Source organism: Nycticebus coucang, chromosome 16, assembly GCF_027406575.1.
Source record: "Nycticebus coucang isolate mNycCou1 chromosome 16, mNycCou1.pri, whole genome shotgun sequence".
NCBI lineage: Eukaryota > Metazoa > Chordata > Mammalia > Primates > Lorisidae > Nycticebus > Nycticebus coucang.
This window is the reverse complement of record NC_069795.1, coordinates 87,312,001-87,321,750: the sequence shown is the minus strand read 5'-3', so window position 1 is coordinate 87,321,750 and position 9,750 is coordinate 87,312,001.

Genomic DNA, 9,750 nt, shown 5'->3' with positions numbered 1-9,750 from the left:
GATTTTCTTGTAACAAATTACAGTAATGGGTGAGAGGAGTGGGGAGGATGATGGGAAATCAAAAGACCAAGTTTTTTGCACTATGGTACAACTTCCTTCCCAGAAGTTAGGCCAAAAGTGGAGTAGTGGTGCCGGAAGCAGCAAGCTCTCACCAAGTAAACTAGAGATAGCCATCTGTCCAGGAGTACTACAGGGGAGGTGCTTAGGCTGGGAGGCTACAGTAGACAAAACCTAAGTTCTCTTTAAGCCAGAGCTTTCGTGTGTTCAGCTTAAGTGAAGAACAGTGCAAACTTGGTCTCTTACCCACTGAGTACAAGCAATAATTAGTGCCTATTACGAGCCAGATTCTGTTCTCAATGCTTTATGTGGATAAGTCCATTGACATGGATAAGTGGCTCTGGCTATCCCCAGTTTACAGATAAGGAAATGGAGCCACATCCCATGGTTTACAGTGGTCAAACCAGCATTAGAACCAGGCAACCTGCTCCAGAGAATATACTCAACTACCAAGAATTCACAAGTAGAGAAAATGAATGTAGTGGAAGAAAGATGTTAAGTTAGAGTCTTTCAGTCCTGCAAGGAAAAGTGTTATTCCAGGGAGCTATGTAATGAGGCAGAAAGGATGCTCAATAGGAATTAGACTTAATCTCAGTGACACTGGGGAAGTCAGTTAACTTCTCTGGACCTCAGTTTTCTCATCTGCAAAAGGGAGATAATGAAGGGTGGTATTTTTGAGCTTGAACTTTTGTGCATTTTTAACATCTTTTTTTGATACACATCTTATTCACTGACGTTAACTTCTTGCTTTTCAGCTGTATTCATTATTGGTTAGGTTGCTAGATTCCTGAATGGATGTCAGTGCCCAGAAGTCAGTGAAAAGGGAACAGGATATGAAAACTTAAAACCTATTTGAAAAGCTGCATTGAGTGTTATTAGAAATGGGAATAGAAAGAGAAGTTTATTCTAGTCCTTGAAAAAAATATGCTACTAGTAGCTCTAGTAATGACTTGTACCATGAACAAAAAGGATTTATCCAAGGGCAGGGGGAGGTAAGCAAGAGAAGAAAAAACTATTAGGTAAGTGTTCCCTTACTTAAAATTCTAGCATTTTAGTCACTGAAATTGTCCCACTATGATCATGGTCATAGGCAGCAGGCACCAGTATAACTTCCATAGTGATTTTGTATGTAAAAGAGCCTGGACTCTTTTTCCATTAAAATAAATTAAATCCTCCTAAGTGGAATAACTTTGGGCACAGTCTGCTTTATGCACCCTGTCTGAGAGGGTCTGTCTCATCATAGCCAAGTGTCATTGAAAACCTTCTAAAAGCGGTTCAGTCCAATTCAGTAGCCACATGTGGCTACTGAGCCCTTGAAATGTGGTTCGTCTAAACTTCATAGGTGCTGTGAATGGTAAAATACACACTGGAGTTTAAAAATTAAAAATTGTATAAAAAACAAGGCGAAATATCTCAATAATTTTTATATTGCTTTCACATTCAAATGATAGAATTCTGAGAAAATTTGGGAAACTAAAATATATTATTAAACATAAATAAAATATATTATTCAAATTCACCTGAGGCTTTTTTTTTTTTAACTTTTCAGAATGAGGGTACTAGAAAGTTTTAAATCAATAATGTATATAATTTGCATTATATTTTTGTTGATTGCGCTACTCTAAAGGGTCTCATCCAGGCTGCACCAGCAGGAGAGACTGAGTGGATTTAGGGATGAAGAGGCTCATAGTCACTTCTATTCAATTACCTCTTCAATCAGTCCAGGGGCCTAGGCTCTTCTGATGTTTTAGGACCCTCTAATTGTCGGTGCTGTGCCACTTGATACTATCTTTACACTGCATTGACTGAGACGTTAGATTTTCATCCCAACAGTGAGTGTAAGTTCTGACAAAGAACTGAAGCCAGGGGTGGCACCTGTGGCTCAAAGGGGTAGGGCGCTAGCCAGAGGTGGTGTGTTCTACCAGAGGTGGTGGGTTCAAACCCAGCCCCAGCCAAAAAAAAACTGGAAAAAGAAAAAAAAAGAATTGAAGCTGGCTCTTGGATTTTGCCCCTGAAAGCCTCCTCCAGGTTGACAACCATCAGAACATCAGGAACTCATACAGTCATATCAACCTACATGAAAATAGCTAATCTGCATCCAGTCATATTCCTTCATCTTTTCCACAAGGATATGCTGAGAGGCCTTGATGAAACCCAGCAGCCTGTTAGAAAGCAGCCTGTTAGAAAACGAAGTGTGCCTGCCATGACTTATTCTTAGTGAACCCACATTAGAGCCTAGGAATTAGCACTGCTATACCTGCGTCCTTAGAAATGATGCTGCTTTGGCTTTCACCGTCCTGCCTTCCAGAACAACTGCCCATCTCCAGTCTTTCAGCTTCTCTCTCCTCCTCAGTGCCTTAAAGCCAGGGGCATGTTTAGCAACCTTCTCTATATACTCTCAGCATTCTGGGATGTTGTCCAGTTTAGAAGACATGATTTCTTTTGGAGTGTTAAGGTGTTTCCTACAATCAGCCACCTCTTCTCCCTTGGGCTTCCGTTTCCTCTTACTGATGTTCATTCTCGCCTGGATATTGCAAATGTCATTTTTTATGACAGAATATAGAAGCAAATGGGAAGTTTTATATGCCACAGTGGTTAAAGTGCATATGCTGTAGAATCAGACTATTAGATTCAAATTCCAGTTCTACGACTTACTAGCCATGACTCAGTTTCTCCACCTGCAAAATGGTGATAATAATAGTACATATTTTGTAGAGTTGTTGGATTATTGGAAATCTACAAATGGAATGGCTCTCTGGGGACAGATGGGGAAAGAGCACATTATAATCCATATCGTTTAATTGAGGTATGGAAAGTTTATGATTTTTTCCCTCCTGCTTTCCTACCCTCTGCAAGGCATGGTGTTTGTCTCCAGGTGGCGCCAAAATAATGCTGTGAAAGCTGTAAAAGCTCTGGGTCTGGAGACTTTTTTTTTTTTTTTTTTAAGTCATTTTCTGGTTAGTGCCATTAAAAATCAAGCGATTAAGTAAAACAACGATGACGATAATTTTCAATGCAAACTCAAACTATCTGCCCTCTTCTTTTATTCTCCCTTGATTCTAATGGAGAGAAGGTAGAGTCCACATGGGCTGGATATCGATTTGGAGCTTGATTCAGCCAATGATAGCAATAAAATCGAATTAAAAATAAAGGAAGTCCTAAGAATTAATAACAGTTGAGGAAACCACAGCAAGGGGCCAAACTAGGTGATTAGCAACAAGTCACGTAATAAACCTTCTGTCTTTCTACCTCATTAAACTGGGAGAATGGGAAATGTGAAAGGGGAGGTTTCAACAAAGTGATGATTCATCTCATGATATCCCTGGGGACAAAATGAAGAGGCACATTTGGATTCAAACTCACTACTTACGGTTGAATACGCTGTTGATGAATGGATTGATGTCAGTCTGGAAGGGAGAGAGCCTTCGCTGGCACAAAGCGGAGTTATGTTCTCAGGCCTTATCTATTCAGTTGGTGGTGAACACCCCGGGAAGAGAGCTTAAACACCAGGTGCCTACTGTGTGTAAGTCGCAGAGTCTTCTTTTCTTTCTTTTTATTCAGATTAATATGAGGGTACAAATGATTAGGTCACATTGTTTGTGCTTCTAAGGTAAAGTTCAAGTTGTAGTTGAGCCCTTCGTCCAGGACACATGCTGTACACTACCTCCCGATGTGCCCATTAGGTGAGAGTTTACCAATCCCCTTCCCTCCTCTCCTGTCCCCTTTCCTTCCTCCCCCGGACTCCCTACTTGAATGTACTTGTGTTTTTCTTTCCTATGGGCATGTGGTTGTTTTTCTGTTGGTTTCACATTAGTATTTTATTTAAGTACAATTGGATGCTTGCTTTTCCATTTTTGCAATACTTTACTAAGAACAATGTATTTCAATTCCATCCAGGTAAATACAAAAGATGTGAAGTGACCATTTTTTTCTGGCTAAATAGTATTCCATGGTATTGTCACAGACTTTTCATAGGTTTTGTATGTTTTTCAGTTGAAAGATTCCCGGAATTGGGGCAGGACACATTAAACCTGACCAGACACCCTTTGACTCTTATACAATGTTGCAGGTGGGGGAGGCAACTTTACCTGGAGTTGTAAGGTTGCAGCACCAGTTTCATCCACAGCATTGATGGAGAAGCATGATGTGACAGCAATGCTGTAAGGTGTCGCTCCAGTTGATGTCTCGTGACATAATCGCAAGAGCTCTTGCGCTAAATTTTGTGGACATAGTAACTATAACAAAATGGAGTTCGTTGAATAAAAAATATAACTGTCAGCATCATCATAAGAAGCTATATGGTTTCGGATTGTAAGAGTTAAAAGCTTCTGCTTGTTTTGTGGTTTGGTAATGAAATTTTGACACAGGTCAGAGTAGGGAACTTTCTAATTCTGCTCACAAACTATTACATTATAGAACAGCAGTTCTGAGACTAGAATATCAGAACAACGGTTCTGAGACTGTGGAATATCAGAACAGTGACGGAGGAGGCACGTTGTTAAAAGACTGTGAAAGAGGACAAGGGAGTTCAGGAAGAATGAAGTGACTATCTGCAAGTCCATGAATACCAACCTCCATCCTTGCCATCAAGGAGAAAAAGGATTCTGGCAGCTGGAGTTAGCTGGATAAGACCTGAACAAATGTCACACCATTCTGGCCCCTAAGGTTATACTGTTCTCTGCCAGGGGCTTGGGGACTGTGGGCTCCACATCAGTGATCTTCATGAGAGTGTGAGAGATGTTGATCAAAGCTGTGGACACTCCCAACTGAGAGGGCTGTCAAATGAGGTCTGGTTCCTCACTTGAGCTGTGGACACCTCTCAGATCTCAACTCCAGGAAAAGAGGATAACTGCTTTTAAACCAAACAGTACAAGACAAGTCTCCTAAAGTCAATCGTATCTTCTACACTTCATGGAACTCAACACAATCACTAAATTTATTTCTACTGACTGCCAGGCACAGTGCAAGGTGCTGGGATATATAAGAAAGATTTTTTAACATCACACACACACACACATACACACACCCTACAACAAAAAACCAATTAGCACGTACGACTAGCAAAGCCCTAATCAATGGCTAGTAAAATATTTTAAATGTTTTAGTTAAATATGGAAAGCTGAGCTCGTTTACCATTGAAGAAGAACTTACGGTTAAATGAGGACAGAAAAACGTCTGTCAATAGTTTATCCAAGAAAAAAAGGAGGCCAGGTCTTTAGTGCCTACATCACCCTCGGAGGATCTACATTGCACATTTTTGTAGGGGACAAGGAGAAAAGGAATTATTGCATGCATTGACCATATGATAAAAATATAAACTTTACTGGATTTGTCATTCATTTCACAGCTTTCCATTTATTTTAATGACTAACAATCATTAACCACTCCTATATAGTAAGAACGAAGGCTACTTAACGTTGTTGTGGGTTTAGAGTTCTCTGAAAATAACATTAAAACTATTTTTTCTGGTTTTATGTTGGCAAAATTCCCCCATTTTTGTTTGTTTGTTTTTTTAATTCCTGTTTGCCCGTTTTTTGTTTGCTGCGTGGTTATTCATTATGAGTCTTGAGGCAGGCATCTTCTTAAGATACAAAGAGATTTTTACAAACTTAGATAATAAAATGTATTCGTTGTGTGTCATGCACAGGGGTATTTCAGAATTTCAGCCAACCCTCACTACTAGGACTCTGCCTCACAGTTGGCGGGTCTCAGAGTCCTGGGCAGGCGCTGAACTTGTAAGGCTCAAATCGCCAATCCCTCAGGGCGGAAAGCGGGTCTCAGGCCAAGAATATTTTTTAAACCGTTTATTTCCACGAGAGGGCGCTGTCTACTGTGGCTGTCCCAGGGAGTAGCGTAGGGAAACCGAGTGATTGCTGCCCAGGTTCCGGTTTCTTCCGGCGTCGTTTTAGCTCCCTTTTCTGATTGGTGCCCAGGCCTGCAAGCATGTCTACCCCTGCCCAAATGACTGAGGCAGGGGCTCTTTGTACTCTTGTGAGCCGGAGAAAAGCCGATGGGCTCTGGTATAGAAAGGAAGCGGGCAAAATTACACTGAGACCTCAATTGCGGAAGGCTTACAACAGGGTGTCCAACCTTTAGTCTCTTTTGCTGCTAATTGGAAGAATAAGAGTTGCCTGGGGCCACAAATTAAATACACACTAATGAAAGTTGGTGAGCAAAATAAAAGGTCTGCACGTACTTTTCTCCATGGCGGACACCACAGATATGCAAAACAGTCCTCAAATAATCAGCATGCCGCCCAAGGGCCACAGGTTGGACACTCACAGCTTTAATTTGGTATTTAAGAATCCAACGAGGAACCATCGTAGGTTTTTTCAATGGGAAAAACAATATGAAAACAGTGTTCTTGATGAAATCATCAAACATTTATTAAGCAGCTACTATGTGCATGAACTTGAGGCGATGCTGGGGGACCAGATGCCCAGAGTCCAGCCTGAACACAGGGGAGCCCAACCAGTGAGCCTGCCCCACCCCCCAACCAATCCCTGAGCTCAGACCCCAGGAAGACCCTTTTTCCTTCACTTCTGCAGTTTGGCTCCCATCGCTTTCCTCCTTCCCTGTTTCCTCCTCCTTCATGCACATTCTTCTTCTTGGAAATGTCATGGTCACCTTCCCTAGACTTTGGCCACAGCCGTTGACAACTCAAAAAGCAGGCCATGGCAGAAGAGCTGCAGAAAGCAGATCCTGTGCTGTCAGGAGCAATAGATAAATTGGGGCTTCTGTAAACTTGACACAGGTGCGCTGAAAGATGCCCATCCCCCACCCCCGTTTATAAATTAATCTGAATGGAAAGAATGATGTTAGAAAGGTGTGAACTTTAAATTGCACTTATGTAAATATTTGATATAATGCCTTTACTTAGGAAAAAACTAAGCAATAGAGATAAATGCAAAAAATCAAGGTTGACAGCCACCACGCTTATGGCCCCATTTCCGGAGCAGCTCTAGCCTTCTGCACTCCCCAAACAGTCTAGCCTGTAAGCTGAGAAGTGTGTGTGTGTGTGTGTGTGTGTGTATTAGGTTCCCCAGTAGAGAATTACAGAGCAGAGGCAGAACTGAGGCTTGTACACACTCAGGAAAACCTGCCTGGGATTGAGGGACAGAGGGCAGCTGCCATGCACATGGCCTTTTATGTTCAACTGAGAAAACATCATTCTTAACAAAGAAAGAGAACTGCTGGTGGAAATTAGGGGGCCAAGCTCCTCCCCCATCCACCCCCAGCTCCCCCTGTCCCCCCCCCCCCCAAGGTCCTCTGGCTGTTCATTTTTCCCTGGACTTCTCTTTGAGCTCATGAACAGGGGATACATGAATAACAGACTGACTTTGAACTTATATTTCTTTAAATCAGAAAGTAAACGAACCTTGAACTGTTAGTTTGGGATTTTCCACAAAGAGATAAAGCTTCCACTCCCCCTCTACACTGCCCTTACTACACGTAGGCTCTGTTGGCTTAAGCTGTTCGTGGCAACCATTTCCTATCCCATCTTAAACCTGATGTTCCCAAATTTCATTCTTCTTTCCTCTTCTTTTTTCTTTTCTCTTTTTATTTTTTTGAGACAGTGTCTTGCTCTATCACCCCGATAGAGTGCAGTGGCATCATGTAGCTCACTGAAACCTTAAACTTCTGGCTATCAAGCTAACCTTCTGCCTCAGCCTCCTGAGTAGATGCAACTACAGGCATGAGCCCCATACATGGCTGATTTTTTCTATTTTTAGTAGTGATGAGATCTCGCTCTTACTCAGGCTAGTCTCAAACTCCTGAGATTAAGTGATCTTCCTACTTTGGCCTCCCAGAGGCTGGGATGATAGGCCTGAGCTAAAGTGCCTGGCCCTCCACAGCTGCTATGGTTATGGCCCCATTTCTGTAGCAGCTGTAGCCCAGCATCTACCCAAATTTCTTTTAGTTATGTCATATTCTTTGTTCACTTTTGAAAGTATCCCATGTAGTTTCAAATGCAAAATTTCATGTGTCGTATTCTCTGTTCACTTCTGAAAGTATGCAATGAAAGGACACAGTTTTTGAACACCGATCAAATGGTATAGGGACTATGAGACCACCACTCCTTGCTTCGGAGCCCCTGGTGGCTGCCCCTGGACACTGTTGCCTGCCTGTGGACATCGCTGTCTGTCCCTGTGCACTGCTTCCCACGGCTGAGCACAGCCGCCTGCGCCTGAGCACTACCTTGTCTGCTGGACACTGTCCTCGCCTGCCCCAGCTGAAGCCACGGAGCACACAGGGTCACACAGGTTTCTCTTTGATCTTCTGTGCTACAGGTTGTCAAAAGTATCAAAACAGAGATGCTTGAACTTCCTGAGGTCCTCTAGGAATAGCTTCTGCAGTTCTTACTTATAATAGAACTCAGATATGAGTTCACAGAAGGGCTGAGCCACAAGACAACCCTGAGTGGCAGACACTATTTTGTTGTCCCCATTAACCATGGAGGCTCTATTGGGGGGGCAGGCCTATGGGGCCTGGCTCCCCAGCCCTCCTGTAGGCAATCTGTTCCCCAGTTTCCAGACAAGGAGCACCCACAGCCTAGGAGGAATCTGAGGCTCTGGGACTACACAAAACATACTAGCTATCTATGCTACACTGTCCTGTCAAATTTAGGAGAGAAAGTGCAAACTTTTAGATGCCATGGGACACATACATTGGAAAAGACAAATCAAAGCTTGTTGATCAAGTGGTGAAGTTCAATAGTTCCACAAGTCAAGTGGGAACACAACAAAATTATATATTGGCATGCCACTCATGACATGATATGTGTTAATACATGTAGAAATAATGATAGTCATATCCTGTTAACAGAAATAAAATTTCAAATGCAAATTTTAGGATAGTAAGGGTAGAGATTGTGAAACTTTTTTTCTTTTTGAGACAAAGCCTCAAGCCATCACCCTGGGTAGAGAGCTATGGCATCACAGCTCACAGCAACCTCCAACTCCTGGGCTCAAGCGATTGTCCTGCCTCCGCCTCCCAAGTAGCTGGGACTACAGGCGCCCGCCACAATGCCCAGCTATTTTTTGGTTGCAGCCATCAATATTGTTTGGTGTGCCTGGGCTGGATTCGAACCCGCCAGCTCAGGTGTATGTGGCTGGCGCCTCAGCCACTTGAGCCACAGGCGCTGAGCCGAGATTGTGAAATTTTTTTAAAAGCAAATTATCTTTTTCTTTTTATGCTGTCTGTCGTCTGTGTCACTGTGGTGTAACTTCAGGTAATTTTCTAAGTGCCGACACATGTGCTGTTTCCTGGACCGCTCCAGCCGTGTGTTTGGGGAACCCAGCCCAGTGAAGTCAGGTGGGATCGTGGCAGTCTGAGGTCGACAGAGTATTTGGACCCTGGTCAGAATTCCATCTCCAAAACTTGCCTGTTGTGCAAATCCCTACACAGAAGTTGTGATATAAAAGGCAGAAAGAGCAAATTAGAATATGGGAATTCGACTCAGTGCCATAGCTCAGTGGTTAGGGCACTGGCCACTTACACTGGGGCTGGCGGGTTCAAACCCGGCCTGGGGCCTGATAAACAACAATGACACTACAACAAAAAAAATAGCCAGACGCCCAGCTACTTGGGAAGCTGAGGCAAGAGAATCGTTTAGGCCCAAGAATTTGAGGTTGCTGTGAGCTGTGATGCCAAGGCACTCTACCAAGGGTGATATAGTAAGACTCTGTCTCA